Below are 21,956 nucleotides of genomic sequence, written 5' to 3'. Positions count from 1 at the left end.
AGAAAAATGAATAAACCGAATCAATTGAGCAAATTACTTCGAAGTGGTTCAATTATAGATAAATGTTGTACAAAAAAAAACATCTTCAGATTCAGCATGGGTTTGTTTTCTGCTCTTTCGTATAAATCTCCAAAAATTCAAAGTTGATTGGGTTGGGTGGTATACTACTAACAGAATGAATTCCAACCGATCACCACTCCAACGGCACAGCTTGGTAGAGAAGAGCGATAGGCTCTTAGTGCACATTCTCACTCTCCCCAGCGAGCATCTCGTCGGTTGGTGAGCTACTCGCGGCATCCGGTCCGGGCGGACAGATAGACAGACAGGTTGGATTTAATTGTATTTCGCGACCCAAGTCGCGTTCAGTTCGCTTCGTTAGCTACGGGTGTCAAAACGTGTCGTGCTGAAGTTCGTACTCTAGCCGCGTCCGTTGGTGAACGATCGACGAATCGCCCCCCCCCCCCCCGTATTGTGGCTGTGGGTAGTGGAGTGTCTTAGTAGCAGAGAGGTTAGTGTGTTTATGCGAAGCAAGTTTGGCGAAAAAATTACGGTGCTAATAAAAATTAGCGGTGTGAATCTTTCGGTCACTTTGTACTTGAAGTTCAATGTCGTTATCAACGACGCGGCTTTCGTTGTTGTAGTTGTCCGGTCCTAAGTAGCACCGGTCGGTTCAGGGGCCTAGCCGTCGTATACAATATCGGTGGTAGTAATTATCGACTATCGGCAGCATCCGAACAAGCTGTTGTTAGTTGTTTTTTTTTCGGTGTGCGGGCTGGAGTTTGCACCCTCCAAGTAGTTTGTGGTTTGGTGATGTTTAGTGCTTCCATTGAGATGAAAAATGCAAATAACAAGCGCAAAGGTTACTGCCGCGAGACAGAAATGCGTGCAATTTGGTGCAATTAGGTGCGTCTCACCGTGCTGCGATTGAATGGTGATACTCGAAGAGATAATGCCAGCATAAACATGATGGAAGCTGGCCGAAGCTGGTGCGCGCGGTTATGGCAGATGTTGACTCACTCTGGTGGCTAGACTGGGAAGATGAATAGAATGAATGACTGGATGTTTCGCTTCTAAGCTATTCGTGTTTTTTCGAGAGTACTATTTTCGATACTGTGCGTTGGCATACAACCGTGGCCTCGTAGATATGTGCATTCGAGTGGTCGCGATTGTCTCGCTGCCGGTGAAAGAAAAACGGTAGAGTCAACAATTCCGCCGTGCTTAGCTTGAAGTGATTACAGCATTTGAGATGTGTTTGTATTTATATTTGTTTGTTTGACTTAATAATCTACGGATTACGTCAGGTAGACTGCATTGGTTGCGAAATGGGTTTCGATTGTTTGATTTGATGGATAGCGTAGCAGTCAAGTTGGGATAGTTTTGTTCAAAAAAATAATTGTGTTAGCTACACTGTTGAGCAGCGAATAGCAAAGATCAGAGAGATGTCACTCAACGTTTACGTTGATTGATTGTATTATTGTAAAACTACACTGCACGGAGGTTGTTCTCCAAATGGGAAAAAAACATCTATCAGAATATTCTAACTAAGCATCAGAGCTCATTGCACTTCCGTATGTTTGAAAACGCTTTAAAAGATTTCGCGTTCATCCAAATATTTACTGCAATTGTCACAGAGAAAGGCTATACAATGAGTACGAACACCAACTTTCAACCCGTGGCCCGGAGGGTTGGGTGTTGTATAGAATTCAACTCAGTTCGTCGAGGTCGCAAAATGTATGTGTGTATGCAATATTCTTGTGCAGTTTTCTCAAATTTTTGATTGGGCTCATACAAAATACATGAATTTTGTCCGGATCTGACTTCCGGTTCCGGAGTTACAGGAAAATTGTGCACTTACTTTTCTCGGTGGTGATTGAACCGATTTTCAGAAACTTAGTTGCAAATGAAAAAGCTTAGAATCTCTGGCTCTTAGCTTAGGAATTGCCGAGTAATAAGATCAAACATTTCAATTTCAATACTGTTTGTTTTTTTTTTTTGATGTGGAACACATTTTTATTTTCTATACAGGGATGCGTATCAGAAACTTAAGGAAAAATACACGTAGAAATGTGGTCAGGTTTTAAACACTTGCAGCTCAGTATATTTTGTATCAATTATAAATCTTACTTCATCTATTGATTGGAAATATTGGAAATAGTTTCGATTTGAATGTATCAAGTCACGTATTTTCATTTATTTATGATTGAAATTGTGATTAGTAGCGAGCAGTGTCCTATTTTGTCGGCTAAAATATCGGATTTCCCTGCCATGGACGACGGTATTGGAGGAGTAGGCGATATATCAAAGGGAAAGCATCGCTCTGATTGGTCAATCGATGCAAAAGCGAAGCTGTTGGAAGCACGCGAATCTATAACTAGAAGCGAAATTATAGTTAACGTTTCAGTCCTACGCGTAGCATGCTAGAGGTAGGTTGTTGCTAGACAGCAAAAAAAAAGTGCCATAAACGATTTGAAGCTTTGGCTGGTATGCTCTGATCTTGTGTCATGCAAGCTCGGATGAAACTCCATGTTTTGTCGTTTCGCCTGAGAAATTGACAACTACCCTAGGGTAAATTTTGAGTGCTTAAGATAAATTTCTAATTTATATAAGATGAACTCGATTAATAATGAGAAAAAGTTTATCGCTTCAGCTGAAATCGCAGAATGGTAGTCATGGTAGAGAAACGCTATAAAAATAACTGCTTGCATACAAAACTTGAACACAAGCTTGGCGAAGAGAGGCCTAAATATCGATATCCGTATCGCAAGCATGTACAAACATATAATTGCATACATTTGGGCTATTGATGTAATTTCGTCGGCTACAAAACAAATACAAATCATGACAAATAGAGTCTATATTCTGGGTTCGCGTGTTCGGTTTTGGTTCCTATTAAAGATCAATCTAAGCAGATTCTCGCGCATTTGCGGATCCAAAAGTGTGACGATTAATTGAAAATGTCGATCATTAGAAATTTGGTTGCCTTTTTTTCACATAAATGGCCCGAACAACCCCATGGGGCTTTCTTATCTTGAGGGCAGGAATTGGTTTCGAAGCAAAGCAGCTCAATTTTCTCTTTGCCGGAGGTATCACATTTTTTATCGATTATATTGCATAAATAATTTCTCCATCGCACAAATTTTTTATAATTTTCAAATAAAAACACGTTAAAAAGGGTTGCTGTTCGAAGTACAGTATATTCATAAAAGTGCGCATTGGTCCAATTATTTTCCCCATTCAATTTTTCAATTTTTCTTTTCCAGTTAGATACTGATCATATTTAATTTCTTCATTGGTTATACGCAATTACTTTTCAATATATTTTCTGTATTTTACAACCAAAAAAATTGTCTTAAAGAAAATCTTCTGCAAAAACGTAGAATTTCCTTTTTCTTTTTCAAGTGTCAAAAAATTTCTTCTTGAACTTGTCGGGAGTTTCGAATTAAGAAAATATGCGAAATCTTTTTGCAATGATCTCAGTTGAGTTAATTGAGATGAAAACGCAGTTTTGTGAAGAGAAAGATATTTTATAATTGTTTTCTCTTCAAGAAAATTGTGTTAAAATTTCTTTTATCACCAAAATTCGGCGGCAGTTTACAGTTGCGGGAGTACAGAAACAAATGGTTAAAAACTATGAAACGGTACATGCTTCGATTTGTCGGAGACGGTTAGACGGATTTTAATAAACATAGATTCGAATAAAGGTTCTTATGATCCTAATAATTTAAAATTTTGCTTCCGGTTTAGGAATTAAGGCACAGACTACACGAAAACACACCCGAGATGGAGAAGGAAGCATTATAGAAGCAAGTTAGATAAGACAGGAGGCGATCTACAGGTCCAGTAAGCCTGTATGCATCATCAAATGTCAAGATCACCGACTTTTTCTACGAACGGTTAAGTGTCTGTTGAATATACTAGTTAGAAATCTTCGCTCAACTCTGAAAACAGGCACAAATTTTGATGAAAACCAGAATCATCTCATCTACAACCCACTATACTCACACTCCTGCCAAAGGCCAAAATATGTGACTAGGCACGAGTCCGTAAATTTTCATCACGACAACATAAGGCCACATGCTACGTCTTGGAAGAAAAATTATTTCAATAGATGGATGAGATATTCTTTGTTTCAAATTAACACAGAGAGAATACAGAAAATTTACACAGAGAGAAAACAAAAATTTGCACTAATTGCACAAGTTGCGCAAGCTGGAAATGTCGTTTTGTTCTACAGGTGACACATAAAATTTATTTCGGAACGTCATATGTGTTTACTTGCGCAGTTAGAAAAAATAGATTTTTATGTTATTCACAAAGAACACGAAAATCGATAGAAAACGGTGCAGTTGAATCCTTGAAGTTTTATAAGTTTCCCTGAAAAAGAAGCTGATTCTTCAAAATAGCGCAGTATTTTTATTTGCCAATCTTATTAGTTGATGACAAAAGACTCGAATTCCGGTCACAAAATTTCTTGAAAGAAACAAAAAAATTCAAAAAGATTTCGCCTGTTTACTTAATTTGTAATTCCCGACAAGTTCAGAACAGAAAATTTTTGACATTCGAAAAAGAAAAAGAACATGATTTTATTCAACATTTTTGCGAATGAAATTCCCAAAAGCAGTCCTTCAGTGATAAAATTCAGAAAAACTATTAAACAATTTTACGTAGGAACAATGGAAGCATTAATTGTGCAATAGTATTTGCAAAATCATAGGTAGTACCGCCGACCAGAGATAATTAAGCTGCTTCGCCACCTCAATTTGTGAGGGATATTAGCAATCCGTTATAAGTACCACTTTGAGAAGCTAGTTCGAATACCTAAATGTTTGGTTGAAAAGTTTATTAGCTTGTTAGATCTTAATATTTACGATTCCTCTCCGCTTACCCGGTCGACCCAAAACAGGTGCATTTATCTCAGCTAAGAACGAGCTTTAAGATTCGGGGAAGCTGCGGTAGGCATATTTTTCTAGCACCCGGCTAACGGATAAGTACCTAAAGTTTCAAATTTATTCATTCTCCATTTCGTTTTTGACTGATCAGAGCGTAGTAGTTCATGTTGAACTGCTACGCACTGATGAGTTAAAGACGAAACGAAAAATAGATAGATTTGAATATGAATATGTGCATCTAGTATAAATTTGGGGGTAAAAAAGTAAGCTAAGCTAAGTAAGTTCTAGTTTTCATCAAGCTATGGAAAAAGACGCTCCAGCGCAATGATTTGCGGTATGGGTTGGTAAACCATTCCCCATGTTCACCAGAGCTGGCCCCCAGCAACTATTATCTGTTTCTAAATTTAGGTTCAATTTGTAATCGATATTTTAGTTAGCTTGACTGGTTTACCTTTCATCCATTAGCTAGTTTAGCTTGCTTCCACTACCAGAGTGCTTCACAAATTGAAGCTCTTTGGTGTGGGGGAGTGTGGTGGGCATAAAAAAAATCGAATATTTACAATGAACCTTATTTGAAGGCCGCTTTCTCATTCAATTGTAAGAGATATTTTATTTCAAGAGATCAACCGATAACTGCAGCAGAAATTCGGTGACAAAAGAAAGTTTAACACAATTTTCTTGAAGAGAAAAAAATTATAAAATATCTTTCTCTTCACAACATTGCGGTAGTGGTTAAACTGAGCTTCGATTAGTACTACGATCCTACTGACACTAAGAATCCTTCCAAATCGGGACTCGAACATACGACAACTGGGTTGTAAGATTTACAATTCTGGTATAAGAGTAGGATCAGTTGAATAATTTTGAATCATTTTGTTTGAATAAATTGGAATCTAGAAGTCAGACTTTTTTATATTAAACCTTTGTGCCAAACACTGTCGAATGCTTTTTCTATGTCTAGAAGAGCAGTGGATAACCCAGAAGATTTATTTGCTTTTATCATGATCATTACTCTAACAGGTCGATGAGTACTTGAGTAGTTGAATGTTCATGACGAAATCAAAACTGCTCTGGTAAAATTAAAGATAGAATTTTCATTTATATGAGACATAATTCTCAATAAGATATTTTTTTCAAAAGGTTTAATTATAATTATAAAGGGATTGATTAATAGGTTGATATTCCTGCTTGGCTTTTATTGGGTTTGAGGATAGAAATTGCTTTAGCGTTTTTCCATCTCTTAGGTAGGTAAGCTAATGAAAAACACTTGCTGAAAATTTTAATTACGAATCTCAAGCTAACGTTGATTTTTAATGAAAATATTGAAAATTTCATCATTACCAGAATCCTTCATGTTTTTAGTTTCCTGAAGATGAACATAATTTCATTTAAATTCGTCTCAGTAATGTCATCTTGTAATAATACTTGAGTTGAAACATAACCATATTTCAGTGAAACATCATTTTCATAATTAGTCACAACGTTCAAATAAAAATTGTGAACCTTCTCAAACTGCTGAGCAAGTTTTTAGGCTTTTTAGCCGTTTGTAAGGAGTATTTGTATTCCTTTTTTGAGAGCAGGAATGGGTTTCGAAGCAAAGCAGTTTAATTTTCACTTTTCGGGCGGTATTACATTTCTGACGATTATTTTGTATAAATAATTCCTCCATTGCACAGTGATTTTCTTCACGAAGGGCACAATTAACGCCAAGGTGTTCGAGGAAGAATGTTTGAAGAAGAGAATGCTGTCACTGTACAGAATGCATAAGGCTCCTCCTTTCTTCTGGCCGGATTTGGCTTCAGCCCACTACGCCAACTCCGTTCTGCAATGGTTGTCAAAAAATAATGTACAATTCGTGGAAAAGGACATCAACCCACCGAACTGCCCGGATCTACGGCCAATTGAAAGGTATTGGGCAATTGTCAAGCGGCACTTTCGGAAGGAAGGTACAGTGTCCCAAAACACGCAGGAGTTAAAAAAACTGGACAGCTGCCACCAGGAAAGTCACAAAAATAACTGTGCAGAATTTAATGAAGAATGTCAAGTCCAAAGTGCGAGCGTTTCACAGAATCTAGGGGATTCTTCAATATAATCAGTGAAATGCATAAAAATGTAATTTTCTACAATATATCAAAAACCGATGTCAAAATATGCTTTTTTTCGTTTTTTTATTCAATAATCAATGTTGCTAACTACTTTTCAATACACTCCTTAATTCTCAAATGAAAACACGAATTGTCTTAAAGAAAATCTTCTGCAGAAACGTAGAATTTCCTTTTTCTTTTTCAAGTGTCAAAAAATTTCTTCTTGAACTTGTCGGAAGTTTCGAATTAAGAAAATATGCGAAATCTTTTCGCAATTTTTTTTTTCTTTCAAGAAATATTTTGATCAGAGCTCAGCTACTGAGTTAATTGAGAAGAAAATGCACTTTTGTGAAGAGAAAGATATTTTATAATTTTTTTTTCTCTTCAAGAAAATTGTGTTAAAATTTCTTTTATCACCGAAATTCGGCGACAGTTACCGGTTTATAGTTGCGGGAGTACTGAAACAAATGATTAGAAATTATGAAACGGTACATGCTTCGATTCGTCGGAGACGGTTAGATCGATTTTCATAAACATAGATTCGAATAAAGGTTCTTATGATTCTAATAATTTAAAATTTTACTTCCGGTTTAGGAATTAAGGCACAGACTACACGAAAACATACCCGAGATGGTGAAGGAAGTATTCTAGAAGCAAGTTAGATAAGACAGGAGGCGATCTACAGGTCCAGTGAGCCTGTATGCATCATCAAATGTCAAGATCACCGACTTTTTTTTTACGAACGGTTGAGTGTCTGTCGAATAAACTAGTTAGAAATCTTCGCCCAACTCTGAAAACAGGCACAACTTTTGATGAAAACCAGAATCATTTCATCTATAACCCACTTTACTCACACTCCTGCCAAAGGCCAAAATATGTGACTAGGCACGAGTCCGTAAATTTTCATCACGACAATATAAGACCACATGCTACGTCTTGGAAGAAAAATTATTTCAATAATAGTGGATGAGATATTCTTTTCCGGGTACCATTGTTCCAAACTAACACAGAGAGAAATACAGAAAATTTACACAGAGAGAAAACAAAAATTTGCACTAATTGTACAAGTTGCGCAAGCTGGAAATGTCGTTTTGTTCTACAGATGACACATAAAATTTATTTGAGTATGTCTCGTACCTGAAGTATTATTTTGTTGGTTGGACGCACTCTTCGAAATGTCATATGTGTGTACTTGCGCAGTTAGAAAAAATAGTAGAGCATCAAAAATGACTCATTTTTAGATTGCATGCATTCTGACATTTTTAAATGCTAAAACATATAATTTTCATACCTACTTGAAAAGACACGTATTTAAATCATTCCACATATAATTTGCGTCATCTGTAAATTTCATAATATTTCACTGTGTGGTTTCGAGCTACAGCCATACTCTTATTTCCGGTCGAGCCTGACGGATTTCGAACCAAATAAAGAGCATTTGATGTACTTGTTCAATCAAACACAAAATCCATCGATAAATCATCGATCTGACTTCAACCATCAAAACTTGTGAGCGATAATTTCAAAGTTCCCACAAAGGTAATTTTTATGTTATTGACAAAGAACACGAAAAACGATAAAATACGGTGCAGTTGAATGTCACTCGGTAAAAATTGAGAAGGTTGGTAAATGGGTTCCACACAAACTGAGCGATCGACATATGGAAATGTCTTTTCATGCTTCGAAAGAAAAAAATATTTGCGTTGAATTAACTGAGCAACTCTCCCAAATTTTCAAAGAAGTACGAAAATGGCTCCATGATTGGATGTCAATGAAATGTGGTTCTAATTTATTTTGGGATGGAATCCGTTCATTGCTTAAGAGATAGACAAAACGTGTTGAAATCGAGGGCCGATACATTGAGTAAAGTTTACGTTGTATAGAATACCATCAAAGAACTAAAACTAAATTGAAATGCCATTTATCGGTAACTTGTGGGAAACATGGTTCATGTGCATTATTACAACTTCAAAAAGTTAAAGATTCTGTAGAATAAGAAATTCATATAAAAACTGCGCTGAGCCTAAGAAGCTTTGATTATTTCGGTTAATGAGCACACGGTTTTCTGGAATTCCTAGAAAAATTATCTGTTTCTGATCTGACAGATTCCAAAAATGACGGTATTTCTATTTACCATTCCATTCTTGTCGGCTTTGGTGATCGTCCGACAACCGCCTCAGTCACGAATTGAGCACGTAAAAAAAAATAACGACAGGGCTGTATGAAAATCCTTCACGAAACTGCCCCCCATCAGCCAAACTTATTAGCACCTCGTTGAGTGTACTCTCATACCGTTCAATCGGAATAAATCAATGAAATAAGCAACTGAAATAAATACCCTTAAATAGCACCATTACGAGGGTAGCGCAGCAATGGAACTAGAGAAAAAAAAATCAAATGTTCGTCATGAAGGCATCCAAAACAGCAAAAAAGAATTATACATATACAAAAACAAAAACAAATTTAGGCAAACAAAATAAAATCATCGCTCAAAACGTGATGGAAAACGTGGTGCCTCATCATATCATTAGATCATTACCCCTCCACCGGTTCCGAGTAAATGCGAAAACGGTTCGGTTCGATCGTTCGTTCATAAACATCTAAATATATCGATTGACCAGCTGCATTCTTTTCGGGGGCCATTAATTTTTATGCAAATGGCGAACGCAGTCGACCGCTAGCATGAATTTTTAATAGTGTTTAGTTTGGCGATAGTTCGATTTCGTGTTTTGTAACCACGGACAAATTTCTTGTTTAGTGAACGTGTGGTCGATGTGTTTTGATGTTGTATAATATTAGGTGAATATTATTAATGTACAACCGTATTCACAAAGCCCCATCAAAACTAGTTCAGGTTGTATCGAAGTGTAAGGTGTAAATACCTGTACGAGAGATGGTTATTTAATAAATTTAATCAAGTTTAGATGAGATTTCAACAGTACCTCAAATATGTACATCATCGGATTCTCATTTAACGAAACCATCACCTTACTCTTAGAAAATAGATAAATTCCAAGACCGGCTGCTGCGGGGTTCAGTTATTTTCGAACAAAATGAAACTATGGTAAATTTAACTATGATGAACAAACATGACGGGTCATCGTTTCTGTTCTTCAATACCACTTGAATGTACTTGTAAAGAATCTGAAAATCGTAAAAATGCTTAGTGCTTCTTATTATTTCCGGAAATTGTGATTGAAAATCTCAAATGTTATATTTATTAATCAATGAAATTAAAATTTGAAATTGCTAACATGCACGATGCAATCTAATCACTCAAGCATTGTTCTCGTGCATCAGCGAGTATATATCTTATTACCTCATCCATGTATGTGAAGAACGCAGGTATGCGCATCTGCGTACAGTTGATATTATCCACATCTATTTTTTTTTTTCTGTGAGGATTTTTTTATCGTTGTTCTCCGAAGCTTTTATTCATAAATAAACTAATTGAAATTAGTGAGAAAACTGAATTCACTCAATGCAAATCGTTGTTTGTGAACTGTTAGTTTTTCGGGAACAGTTCTGATAAGGTGATTGCAGAAGTTTTCACATTGGTAAGTTTTTGAAAACTGCTTTTATATGTGGGGTAGGGAACTGAACACAGAGAGAATGTGAGAACGACTTACCAAAAACTCGGTGTCTGTCGTCTGTGTATTTTATGGGACAATTTCTTTGTAGAGCATTTAGGGTCTTGGAAAAGTTGTATGATTATTTCACCTATAACTGATAAACAACCCTAATTAATTCGTGTATTATAGTCTGTTAAACAAGAGCTTGACCAGCTCAATTTTGAAATACTTTTGCCTTTCTCTATAGAAAGGTATTAGAATTGCTGTAAAAATCGACTTTTGAACGGAACCTCGGAGACCCATAGTGTCCAAGTCCCAGTCCCAATCCCAGTCCCAGTCCCAGTCCCAGTCCCAGTCCCAGTCCCAGTCCCAGTCCCAGTCCCAGTCCCAGTCCCAGTCCCAGTCCCAGTCCCAGTCCCAGTCCCAGTCCCAGTCCCAGTCCCAGTCCCAGTCCCAGTCCCAGTCCCAGTCCCAGTCCCAGTCCCAGTCCCAGTCCCAGTCCCAGTCCCAGTCCCAGTCCCAGTCCCAGTCCCAGTCCCAGTCCCAGTCCCAGTCCCAGTCCCAGTCCCAGTCCCAGTCCCAGTCCCAGTCCCAGTCCCAGTCCCAGTCCCAGTCCCAGTCCCAGTCCCAGTCCCAGTCCCAGTCCCAGTCCCAGTCCCAGTCCCAGTCCCAGTCCCAGTCCCAGTCCCAGTCCCAGTCCCAGTCCCAGTCCCAGTCCCAGTCCCAGTCCCAGTCCCAGTCCCAGTCCCAGTCCCAGTCCCAGTCCCAGTCCCAGTCCCAGTCCCAGTCCCAGTCCCAGTCCCAGTCCCAGTCCCAGTCCCAGTCCCAGTCCCAGTCCCAGTCCCAGTCCCAGTCCCAGTCCCAGTCCCAGTCCCAGTCCCAGTCCCAGTCCCAGTCCCAGTCCCAGTCCCAGTCCCAGTCCCAGTCCCAGTCCCAGTCCCAGTCCCAGTCCCAGTCCCAGTCCCAGTCCCAGTCCCAGTCCCAGTCCCAGTCCCAGTCCCAGTCCCAGTCCCAGTCCCAGTCCCAGTCCCAGTCCCAGTCCCAGTCCCAGTCCCAGTCCCAGTCCCAGTCCCAGTCCCAGTCCCAGTCCCAGTCCCAGTCCCAGTCCCAGTCCCAGTCCCAGTCCCAGTCCCAGTCCCAGTCCCAGTCCCAGTCCCAGTCCCAGTCCCAGTCCCAGTCCCAGTCCCAGTCCCAGTCCCAGTCCCAGTCCCAGTCCCAGTCCCAGTCCCAGTCCCAGTCCCAGTCCCAGTCCCAGTCCCAGTCCCAGTCCCAGTCCCAGTCCCAGTCCCAGTCCCAGTCCCAGTCCCAGTCCCAGTCCCAGTCCCAGTCCCAGTCCCAGTCCCAGTCCCAGTCCCAGTCCCAGTCCCAGTCCCAGTCCCAGTCCCAGTCCCAGTCCCAGTCCCAGTCCCAGTCCCAGTCCCAGTCCCAGTCCCAGTCCCAGTCCCAGTCCCAGTCCCAGTCCCAGTCCCAGTCCCAGTCCCAGTCCCAGTCCCAGTCCCAGTCCCAGTCCCAGTCCCAGTCCCAGTCCCAGTCCCAGTCCCAGTCCCAGTCCCAGTCCCAGTCCCAGTCCCAGTCCCAGTCCCAGTCCCAGTCCCAGTCCCAGTCCCAGTCCCAGTCCCAGTCCCAGTCCCAGTCCCAGTCCCAGTCCCAGTCCCAGTCCCAGTCCCAGTCCCAGTCCCAGTCCCAGTCCCAGTCCCAGTCCCAGTCCCAGTCCCAGTCCCAGTCCCAGTCCCAGTCCCAGTCCCAGTCCCAGTCCCAGTCCCAGTCCCAGTCCCAGTCCCAGTCCCAGTCCCAGTCCCAGTCCCAGTCCCAGTCCCAGTCCCAGTCCCAGTCCCAGTCCCAGTCCCAGTCCCAGTCCCAGTCCCAGTCCCAGTCCCAGTCCCAGTCCCAGTCCCAGTCCCAGTCCCAGTCCCAGTCCCAGTCCCAGTCCCAGTCCCAGTCCCAGTCCCAGTCCCAGTCCCAGTCCCAGTCCCAGTCCCAGTCCCAGTCCCAGTCCCAGTCCCAGTCCCAGTCCCAGTCCCAGTCCCAGTCCCAGTCCCAGTCCCAGTCCCAGTCCCAGTCCCAGTCCCAGTCCCAGTCCCAGTCCCAGTCCCAGTCCCAGTCCCAGTCCCAGTCCCAGTCCCAGTCCCAGTCCCAGTCCCAGTCCCAGTCCCAGTCCCAGTCCCAGTCCCAGTCCCAGTCCCAGTCCCAGTCCCAGTCCCAGTCCCAGTCCCAGTCCCAGTCCCAGTCCCAGTCCCAGTCCCAGTCCCAGTCCCAGTCCCAGTCCCAGTCCCAGTCCCAGTCCCAGTCCCAGTCCCAGTCCCAGTCCCAGTCCCAGTCCCAGTCCCAGTCCCAGTCCCAGTCCCAGTCCCAGTCCCAGTCCCAGTCCCAGTCCCAGTCCCAGTCCCAGTCCCAGTCCCAGTCCCAGTCCCAGTCCCAGTCCCAGTCCCAGTCCCAGTCCCAGTCCCAGTCCCAGTCCCAGTCCCAGTCCCAGTCCCAGTCCCAGTCCCAGTCCCAGTCCCAGTCCCAGTCCCAGTCCCAGTCCCAGTCCCAGTCCCAGTCCCAGTCCCAGTCCCAGTCCCAGTCCCAGTCCCAGTCCCAGTCCCAGTCCCAGTCCCAGTCCCAGTCCCAGTCCCAGTCCCAGTCCCAGTCCCAGTCCCAGTCCCAGTCCCAGTCCCAGTCCCAGTCCCAGTCCCAGTCCCAGTCCCAGTCCCAGTCCCAGTCCCAGTCCCAGTCCCAGTCCCAGTCCCAGTCCCAGTCCCAGTCCCAGTCCCAGTCCCAGTCCCAGTCCCAGTCCCAGTCCCAGTCCCAGTCCCAGTCCCAGTCCCAGTCCCAGTCCCAGTCCCAGTCCCAGTCCCAGTCCCAGTCCCAGTCCCAGTCCCAGTCCCAGTCCCAGTCCCAGTCCCAGTCCCAGTCCCAGTCCCAGTCCCAGTCCCAGTCCCAGTCCCAGTCCCAGTCCCAGTCCCAGTCCCAGTCCCAGTCCCAGTCCCAGTCCCAGTCCCAGTCCCAGTCCCAGTCCCAGTCCCAGTCCCAGTCCCAGTCCCAGTCCCAGTCCCAGTCCCAGTCCCAGTCCCAGTCCCAGTCCCAGTCCCAGTCCCAGTCCCAGTCCCAGTCCCAGTCCCAGTCCCAGTCCCAGTCCCAGTCCCAGTCCCAGTCCCAGTCCCAGTCCCAGTCCCAGTCCCAGTCCCAGTCCCAGTCCCAGTCCCAGTCCCAGTCCCAGTCCCAGTCCCAGTCCCAGTCCCAGTCCCAGTCCCAGTCCCAGTCCCAGTCCCAGTCCCAGTCCCAGTCCCAGTCCCAGTCCCAGTCCCAGTCCCAGTCCCAGTCCCAGTCCCAGTCCCAGTCCCAGTCCCAGTCCCAGTCCCAGTCCCAGTCCCAGTCCCAGTCCCAGTCCCAGTCCCAGTCCCAGTCCCAGTCCCAGTCCCAGTCCCAGTCCCAGTCCCAGTCCCAGTCCCAGTCCCAGTCCCAGTCCCAGTCCCAGTCCCAGTCCCAGTCCCAGTCCCAGTCCCAGTCCCAGTCCCAGTCCCAGTTCCAGTTCCAGTTCAAAAAGTTCAATCAATCCGAACCAACACCGATCATCATTTTTCTTGATTTGCATTTGTTTTATGACCGACGAAATTACACCATTATCACAAATATATGCAATTATATCTTTGTACATACTTGCGATTTCGATAATTAAGCTTCTCTTCGCCAAGCTTGTGTTCAAGTTTTTTATGCAAGCAGTTTTTTAGCGTTAATTCTGCGATTTCGGTTGAAGCGATAAACTATTTCTCATTATCAATCGAGTTCATCTAATATAAATTAGAAATTAATCTTAAGCACTCAAAATTTATCTAGAGGTAGTTGTCAATTTCTCATGGGGAAACGACATAACATGGAATTCCGAACTTGCATGACACAAGATCAAAGTATACCAATTAAGGGCTGAGGCCAGTGTGTTTTAGGGCGTTTTAAAGGGCTATTTTCACGCTTCAAATCTGATTTTCTCAGAAACGGTGACGAATATCAAAAAACTCAACAGACAATGTCGCTATAAAAATGAAGTGAATGTTATTTTTGTAATGGTAAGTACGTTTCTATGGCGGCACCATTTTTTTCTGCTCTTGTATCCTGGTAACGTAACGAAACATGAGAGAGAAATAAAATTGGCACATCAAGGTTGCCAAACGCTTTCTTGGATTTTATGTGATGTAGTCAAACTTGTAACCGAAAATATCAAAACTTTCTTGGCCCCCCGGCCACATCGAGAGTCATTTTGCACATTTACGAGAGAGCATGAAAAGAAATGTAATACGCACAGCAAGCGACACGGTATTACGCTAACAACTGGCAACAACCCTTAAAGCTTCAACTCGTTTTATGGCACGTTTTTGTCTAGCAACAACCTACCTCTAGCATGCTAGGAGTAGAACTGAAACGTTAGCTTTAATTTCGCTTCTATTTATAGATTCGCGTGCTTCCAAAAGCTTCGCTTTTGCATCGATTGACCAATCAGAGCGATGCTCTCTCTTCGATACATTGCTTACTCCTTCCAAACCGTCGTCTATGGCAGGGAAATCCGGTATGCCAAAGATTTTTAACAGCCAAATAGGACACTGCTCGCTACTAATCAAAATTTCAATCATATATAATTGAAAATACGTAGCTTGATACATTCAAATCGAAACATAGAAATATTTCCTATCAAATGATGAAATAATATTAATAATTGATACAAAACAGACTGAGCTGTAAGTGTTTAAAACCTGACCACATTTATACGTGTAGTTTTTCTTGAGTTTTTGATTTGCACCCCTAATAAAGATGTGTTCCACATCAAAAGAAATTTTCTGGGACGTACTGCCATTTCTTCAATTTTTGAAATTTCGTAAAAATTCTCCGTTAGTTCCTCGACAACATAAACAGAAGTAAGATTATTTTACTTTTAGTGTTTTAGACAGCTGGTTCGTGCGGAATGTTGCACACAATTTCGGTTTTCTATTTCGAAGGAGTCACATTCAATAAAAGCAAAGTCTTCTGTGGAATTTGACATTCCTGTTTCAACAGACTTCGAAGCCGATTCAAACTAAAACTTCAAGGATCAGTCCCATGGGGTTGTTCGAGCCATTGATGTGGAACAAGGCAACCAAAATTTCTAATGATCGACATTTTCAATTAATCGTCACACTTTTGAATCCGCAAATGCACGAGAATCTGCTTAGATTGATCTTTAATAGGAACCAAAACCGAACACGCGAACCCAGAATATAGACTCTATTTGTCATGATTTGTATTTGTTTTGTAGCCGACGAAATTACATCAATAGCCCAAATGTATGCAATTATATGTTTGTACATGCTTGCGATACGGATATCAATATTTAAGCTTCTCTTCGCCAAGCTTGTGTTCAAGTTTTGTATGCAAGCAGTTATTTTTATAGTGTTTCTCTACCATTACTACCATTCTGCGATTTCAGCTGAAGCGATAAACTTTTTCTCATTATCAATCGAGTTCATCTTATATAAATAAGAAATTAATCTTAAGCACTCAAAATTTACCCTAGGGTAGTTGTCAATTTCTCAGGCGAAACGACAAAACATGGAGTTTCATCCGAGCTTGCATGACACAAGATCAGAGCATACCAGCTAAAGCTTCAAATCGTTTTATGGCACTTTTTTCTTGCTGTCTAGCATCAACCTACCTCTAGCATGCTACGCGTAGGACTGAAACGTTAACTATAATTTCGCTTCTATTTATAGATTCGTGTGCTTCCAACAGTTTCGCTTTTGCATCGATTGACCAATCAGAGCGATACTTTTCCTTTGATATATCGCTTACTCCTTCAAAACCGTCGTCTAAATCCGGAGATTTTTAGCAGACAAAATAAGACACTGCTTGCTACTAATCAAAATTTCAATCATATATAATTGAAAATACTTGGCTTGATACATCAAGTCGAAACTTAGAAATATTTCCAATCAAACTATGAAATAATATTAATAATTGATACAAAATAGACTGAGCTGTAAGTGTTTAAAACCTGATCACATTTCAACGTGTATTTTTCCTTGAGTTTCTGATTTGCACAGAATATAAAGATATGTTCCACATCAGAATGGTGCAGAATCAAAACTTCTGAAATGGCTAAAGTCGTATCTATCAAATCGCGAACAATTTTCCATGTATACGAATATAGAATTGCCATTAATTGAATATAGAAGTATTATCATTTGATGCTTATGGTGAATAAAAAAACTCAGATTGGAAAACGGCCTGAATGATTCAAGAACTTAATTTGATAAACTCAACGGATGGAAAGTTATTTGGGTTTATTTTGCACTGAAAATAAAAAAAAGTAACCAGTTGTATAATTATAGCAAAGCAGAGAACGTAAGAAGAACTTTGAGAAAAACTTAATTCATTTGACAATATATTGAAATATTTTATTGGCGTTTATTCTTTGAAGAAATTATACAGAAGGAATTTTTACTAAAGCTCAGAAATCGGATTTCTTCTGCAAGATTTTTTTCAGTGTCAGAAAATAATTGTCGAACTGTTAAAAATAGCCATGCTCGCGAGCGCGGTTTTTTTAGACAACGACAAAATAACTGCTCGACTATCAAATGTTAACTACAAGTACAATTAATTCACGAAATGGTTCACAGTTCACAAATGTGTTATAGATTCAACAATTGGCACGATGCGGCTCGACAGTATACAAAGTATGCAAAACGCGTTCATATTGTTCGTGGTAAATTGGAAAACTTCTTTAGCATGCCGAGTGGGTATTTTACCTACTCGGAAACAGCTACTCATACTATCTGCCGGTCCTGGTATCATTCACAAGTTCTGAAGCGTGTTCTACACATGCTCCAAAGTAACGAAGTTGCAAGAGCATCTCTACAGTAATGAAGAAGGTTCAAGTTTTTCTCCCGGGCGATATTTTTTCGAAAAATTGTCGTTTTTCGATTGCTAATGTTCTTACTGAGACCGTTGGCGAAAACCTTAACGACCCTGGATAGTGAATCCGACAATTTAAAAACTGTCATCAAATGTCAAACTACAACCAACTATATTTCAGAGTTCGATAATTTCTCATAATAAATTTGTTCGATGCTTACACGTGCTGATAATAAATTTGATGCTTACACGTGCTGACACGTGATAACTGAAATTGGCCTCGTATTTACTGCGATACGATGATACCAGTGGAGAATACATTAAACGATTGATCACGACAGATAGTCGATCTTGCCTATTACTACTTACTTATCAGCGCAACGAAATGCATGTATTAAATACTGAGATAAATAGGTACCAAGTTATCTTCTTACCAGATGGAAAAGTTTGTTAAAGTTTTAACATTATTTTTATCTTTTCTATCCGATTGTTGCTCGTTAGCTGTGATAGATTTAAAATGGATTTCATGATAAATTTCATGCTCCAAAATATGTCCATGAAAATGAATGAAAAATTTAAAAATATCTTTTTATGATAATTCAACAAATACGCATCAATAAAGTGCATGGAAATTATTTTTCATATGCGCATGTATAAAGAATAGCTCTATAGTAAAGTCTTTATGAGTCAGGATTTCATGAGAGCCTTCACTTCGGATATCCCAAACAATAGAGAAAGTACACTTATTTTAAATATAATCAAATTGCTTTGATTATATTTTTTCACAATTTATTCAAATCAAGCTCGATTCATTCTGTTTAAAATCCGATAAATTGAATCTTCTTGCCATAGTGGCTCAAATTTATGTGAATTACATAACCATCTTCAGTTTCACTCCCACTGTGTCAGTTTCAGTGCTTTAATTCCCCCCTGTATGCTAAGATTCAAAAGACCTGAATCAGCGACAGGCGACGAACCATTCGTATTCGTCAGACTCGGAGCTCTGTGGCGGCTTTAGCAGTTGATCGGAATTCATGCGGTGTACTGTTCGGAATTCAAATCAGCCGACGAAACCTAACTTATTACTATGCTCGTAGCTGTAAAAATCACTATACCGCAAAACGAGCAGTAGCTCGATTCTTTCACAGATCGCTACTTCAATTACAAGCGCCTGTCAAACAGGTCGAGTGATTTATTTCCCTAATTAATTCACCCGTCGGAAAGAAGTTTGTGATCCGATTTCGCGGCTCAATCAGAATATTTGCTCAACTCAACAGCAAACCGAACCCGAGGAAATTTATTACCGTATCGCGAAACCCGCCGCATACAATGTTGTTGGTTTCGGAAAAGGGACTCGGCGCAGGTACCGAAGGTTGGAAGAGAATGAAGTTGGCCTGGTGCTTCAAGGAGCATGCGATCGTTATATGCAAGATAGAGTGCTTTGTTCTCAGGTGTCTGCAATTGGGGCCAGCACAATTATGACCGCAATCATTGGTGTGGTATGCGACGGTGCCGCATTGTTTCTGACACACACATACACACGAGGGAAGGGTACGTAGCCAGTTTATGTCCGTGCACGTAAACGGGGCTCGCGTTTAATTAAGTGTAAAAACGTGATCCTGGACTAGTTTTTAGCCTGCAAATGAATGGTTCATTTCATAGCCAAATGAATGGAATGAATGAAGTGGGGGGAAACAGACGCAACCACACAACACAACACTTTGCATGGAAATTGATTGTCATCAAACACTCGAAGCATATACTTGACAGCCGAGGTAGTTCCTGCGGAGAGTATAGTGCTGAGGTTTGTATTATGTATGCAAATTACTGTCGATCCTGAAAATAAACGAATTCAAGGCTAATTTTGACATGGAGAGCGCATAGTTTGTGACCACGTACGCAGATTAGTCTGAGAAGTCGGACAATGTAAGCCTCGTTTAAAATAGCAGACGACAACTGTACTGTGGATGCTCTCTTTTAAAAATAGTTAGGGTGCCCTTTTTAAGATCGTATCCATTTTTGGAACAATCATTCGCTTAATAGGTGGAGTTTCCCATGGTCCGACCAAGCATGTTTATTGTTTGTTTTACGACAAAGCATACGTGAAGTCGATCACATAAATTGATTCAAGGAGACGTAGACAGGCGCTCGTTTCTAAAACCTCAATGGGAATGTGATTATTTTAACCTCAATAGATAGGAATAGTTATATGTTGACAGCTTTAAAAAAATACCAGAGAAACTATATGAATTGATTTCTATACGACAACCATGAGTCACATGGGTTAAGTTCGCGACGGATTAATTTATTTGCAGAACGGTGATCAAGGACAAACGATCACATTTCCGTGCAAAAGTGACTTGTTGTGCTCAATGTTACAGTCTAGCTTTTGTTTGATTTCCTCTTTGTTCTTGGACACAGCCACCATTCAATCTACTAAATCAATTAAAGCTAACCATTCATCCCACTCGGTTCGATAGAACGAATTCGATATCGTTACTCTTTCAGATGCGGGGATCACTGTCTGGTTCCATAACTCTGTCACAAAAATGGCAAGACACCGTCCGGTTTTAGTCAGTCGGGTTGCTACACATCACTGCACAGGCCTTTCTAAGAGCGGATGTGTTGGGGCGATTGCACCGCACCAGAACCGATCCGGGGGCTGTCCAACCGCGCCCAATATAGCACGTTCCCGGGGCGGTTGGAGACCACAAAGACTGTAAGTGTCGTAAAAGCTTGGGCAACTTCCTACGTTGTGTCGCTGATCGACTGCCGCACGCAAATCACTTTACAATCTAGCGCTCAAGGCACAAAGTTAATCGGCTGGAAGTCTTGCCAAATAACACAAACATAATTCATCAGAGATCAGTGCAACCGGTTGCATCTCGACATCGCATGCTCCACCAAGCCGCATTACACGAGACGAGATGTTTTGGCGTAGTTCGCAGCGGCGTAGCTGACGGAGCTGGATTCGAAAGTGTGATAAAATCTAAGATCGGTGCGTGAAAAAGCGCAGTTTTGATACCTAGATCAGCTCCGATTAGGCACGTTATGACTGCGTACATCTTCAGAAGGCGGTGTCGGTGGTCGTATGGAAGCTGAACGGCCGTGCTGAAGTTCCGTGTGGCGTTATTAGACCAGAATACGTCACGAGTTCATCAGCTTTGTTGAGCTGGGAGTGTGTAGGTACATCATGCTGGGGACAGCAAAATGATGCACAGTGGGATTGTGTTGTATTCACAAGTATGAGGGTACAATTTGATTATTACTTGTTGTTGTGTGCTTGAGTCTCGATTTAAAAACCCACCTATGCAATGATTCTGTATGCTAAGCATCGGCTGCAAAGGTCGATGAAACAGAATGGCAAAATTTCTTATGCCAGCATACTTTTTTGACAATGGAAAGCTAGTGTCATACACATATAGTAAAGTGAATATTTCGAAATTCTTGTCAAGCATTTGCAGGAAGTGATGATTCATTACTAAACAAATGCAGCAGAATCCCATGAAAATCTTGTTGAAGCTTTCGTTGAAGTTGTTGTTCTATCGGACGCGACTTGTGTTGGTTCGTTCAAACGATGTAAAAGTCACTTTACACTGTCAAAACAACTTTCAGACAGTAATCCCTATTGAAAAAAACTAACCTCCTACAAAAAACCATCGTTATTAATCGCTACCGACAGCAAATGATTAAATTGAATCAAGCTTTTCTAGAAAAATAACAAGACCGCTCTTCAAGATATGAGAAAGTCATTTAGCAGCCCGACAACGCAACCTCTCGAAAGCGATTAAAAACATTATTGTTGAAATTATCTGGAAACTTTTGGTCTATCCAACCAACGCATCCTCCAGGATTGGTTCCTTTCGATTATCATTTGTTTTCAATGATGTCTCATGCACTTGCTGAGCCACACTTCATTTGTGACGAAGATTTTGAAAGATGACTTCATGACTGGATTGCATGAAAAGTGAAAAGTGCTAATTCTTTTCCCCTTTACGCAATACAAGTAGGTTAAGAATTTTCCCTACACAAAAATCCCAGAATTGCGGAAGCAAATGATGTTCTCATGGTAACAACCAAATCATATATATAATAGGGCTGAAAAGTCACCACTTGTGGCTGAACACCCAATTTAAATCCTAATAATTTAATTTTAACTCATATTCCAATAAATAGTTATTTTAAAAAAAAGCAACTAGAAGTTTCATAATTACTTAAAAAATCCACTTTCTCCCTGCTTAAGAGTACGCGTGGTGCTTTTGGCAACAGGAAAGTACAGAACAAGTTCCGCGTGAGCTTTTTCGCTGCATAGAAGCTGAACAATGTATTCTAGAAGCAGCTTAGAAGTTCGGTTGCGTCGCGCGAACTGTCAAGTATAAATAATTACTTAAAAAATGGGCTGCTTAGAATGCTATTGATGAACTTTGAGAGCTGCTTAAGCCAAATCAGTCACTTCTGGTTAGTTTGGATGTTTCACATGTATATAAATATCCGATCAAAACGATTTCCCTCCATAGGTAATGGTTAACGGCTTAAGTCTTTGGATATATTTT

The 21,956-nt window shown here is 41.4% G+C and overlaps 1 protein-coding gene across 2 annotated transcripts in view; it reads left to right on the top strand.

Annotated features, from left to right (window-relative positions):
* The first annotated feature begins 363 nt into the window (after positions 1–363).
* Positions 364–21,956, top strand: part of LOC131430056 (protein spaetzle 3) — a 76,141-nt gene continuing 54,548 nt past the window's right edge. The window contains exon 1 of one of the 2 annotated variants that reach the window (XM_058594680.1): positions 364–508. The gene's annotated coding sequence lies outside the window, so the exon portion shown is untranslated. Of the gene's footprint in view, positions 509–541; positions 904–21,956 lie in introns of those variants that run through there. The other variant, XM_058594681.1, reaches the window with a different exon arrangement.

The sequence above is a fragment of the Malaya genurostris genome, chromosome 2 (genome assembly GCF_030247185.1).
Source record: "Malaya genurostris strain Urasoe2022 chromosome 2, Malgen_1.1, whole genome shotgun sequence".
NCBI classification, from domain to species: Eukaryota; Metazoa; Arthropoda; class Insecta; order Diptera; family Culicidae; genus Malaya; species Malaya genurostris.
Note: the sequence above shows the minus strand (reverse complement) of the source record. Positions and strands in the feature narration are given on the sequence as shown.